The 2,500-nt window shown below is 46.8% G+C and overlaps 1 pseudogene; it reads right to left on the bottom strand.

Annotated features, from left to right (window-relative positions):
* Positions 1 to 2,500, bottom strand: part of LOC133394736 (large subunit ribosomal RNA) — an 8,697-nt pseudogene that overhangs the window by 1,953 nt on the left and 4,244 nt on the right.

The following is a 2,500-nucleotide window of genomic DNA, read 5'->3' as shown; positions in this document are numbered from 1 at the left end:
AGCCATTGTCTACGGTTAGCAAATCTAAGGGTTATGACACCAAATGGGCGAGCATACCGGACCTTCGCCACAACAGTAAGAGCAATTGCTCGCCTAGCATTACTACTCGGACCTGCCTATTAGGCATCATCCTTACCAAGGTGGTCCATAGCTTCGTCGCTCTCTCCACCGCATACCTGATGTGTGAAGTGTAATCGAGGCGGTCATCTAAGACCATCCCCAAATACTTTAAGCTGCGCGACGAATGTACTACGTGATCACCTACCCTGATAGCCCCATGTTGTATCCTCTGATGGGAACTGACCATAATGAACTCGGTCTTGGTCGGGGCTATCTTTAATCCGTTGTCGGTCATCCATGCTGTCGATGATGCGAATCTGGCTGGAAACGAGGAATTTCAATATCATCAACACAATTACCTTCCACCAACAACACTATATCGTCTGCATAGCCGATAATCCTTGCACCTTCCACCATTGCAACTCGTAGGACTCCGTCGTACATGAGGTTCCATAACGTTGGGCCAAGTACCGAGCCTTGAGGTACACCCGATGTTGACTGCAATCTCTGCCGGTCCATCTGTGGTATCATACATCAGCACACGATTCCTAAAATAATCACCAATGATATCATAAAGATATTTAGGAGTGTTAATTCTCTGTAAAGCATTTGCAATCGCCAACCACGAAGCACTGTTGAAAGCATTAGTAACATCTAATGTAACAACTGCACAATACCTTCCACTGTATCTGTTTCTACTTCTAGCTACCGAAACAATGTCCACTACCCGTTTAATCGCATCAACTGTAGATCGACGACTTCTGAAACCAAATTGGTCGTCAGACAGTCCGTTGACCTCCTCGATGTGTGCATTTAACCGTTGCACTATGATGCGTTCTAAACCTTTGCCTGCCCCGTCTAGTAGACAAATGGGGCGAACTGAACCCGGTTCCCCTGGTGGTTTGTTCGGCTCGGTATTAACACCAACCTCTGCCTTTTCCACTCATGGGGAACTTCGCGTTCCTCTAAACAGCCTTGGTAAACCTGCAAAATGCATCGGTTGCAGTCAACATACCAACTTTCAGCGCCTCATTCGGGATACCATCTGGTCCCGGCGCCTTCTTGTTGGGTAGTCTCCTGGCAACCGCAAGAATCTCATCATTAGTTACCCTTTCAAACTCTCGTGGCTGATCGATACGATATTCAGGCCACACCGTGTTTGGGTGAGTAGGAAAAAGCTCGCTCACCACTTCTCTAAACTCGTCCAATGTCATGGTTCGGGGTCCAATCGAACCCTCGGCCACTTTCTTGAACGTATGATATACAATACCCAAATGATGCGTTGTTCGGCTGTTCCAGGAACTCTTTCCACTTCCTCTGTCGGGTATGCTTGATCAATCGCTTGAGTGGGCATTCCGTGCCACCTTGAACTCGTCCCTAAAAGAAGAATAGAGATCAGTATTGAATGCTCTTTGCGCTAATCGATCGCGGTGTTTGCACTCTTTGCGAAGTGCCTCGATCTCTAGCGTCCACCAAAATGCACTCTTGTTAGGAGTGTACCTCTTACGCTTAGTCATCGTCGCATTACACGCCGTGACAAGTATACGCATTAAATCTTCGCTTGTTGTGACCTCGGTCTCAAAAGCGGCTTGCATCATAACTTCAAATATATCTTTGCTAAAATACTTGATGCTCCATCCCGTTATGGGTCGGGACAAGTTACGCACGCTTTGCGTCTCAAGATCTATTCGTATTGCACGATGATCAGAGTTCATATAGCTAGATAACACCTCCCACTTAAATGATCTTGCAACTGTTCTGCTCGCAAAAGTAAGATCAACTACTGACGTGCGCCCTGGTCCAACATAAGTTGGGGTGCTGCCGTCGTCAATAAAATTTGCGTCAATCTGCGCAAAGGTTGATAAGACCAACTCACCTCTTCGTTTCTGGGTTTCTCCACGCTCGCCAAGTTGGTTGTTCCAACTTACTGACCAAGCGTTGAAGTCCCCCCCGATAACGAATTTGTGGATACCGGTTACGGCCATTACCGTGTTATCCAACATGTTCTGGAACTCTTCCATACTAAATCTAGGTGGCGCGTAAACGCTAACCACTCGCATATCGCCTATGTCAACTATCATTAAACCCTTCAGAGCCCTTACTGACTACCTTAACTGGTAAGTCCGCGTTAACCACTACCGCTGCTGTGTTATCGTCATTGCGTAACACTTTGACGTTGGTTGTTGCCAGATACGGATCTGCAATCAACACTATATCCGCAGATTCTTCCCTAATCGTTTGCCACATTAACTGGAATGCAGCATAACAATGATTCTGGTTATGTTGTAGCAACCTAACCATTATGATCTAATCGTTCGCCTACGGGGACACATGTAACTGCCCGTTGCGTGAGGGTTCTGTGACCTCGTACCGCAATCCAAACACTTAACAGAGTTGGTACAAGCTTGCTTCTTGTGTCCACTCAAACCGCATTTCCAGC

The sequence above is a fragment of the Anopheles gambiae genome (assembly GCF_943734735.2).
Source record: "Anopheles gambiae chromosome X unlocalized genomic scaffold, idAnoGambNW_F1_1 X_unloc_4, whole genome shotgun sequence".
In the NCBI taxonomy this organism is placed as follows: Eukaryota; Metazoa; Arthropoda; class Insecta; order Diptera; family Culicidae; genus Anopheles; species Anopheles gambiae.
Note: the sequence above shows the minus strand (reverse complement) of the source record. Positions and strands in the feature narration are given on the sequence as shown.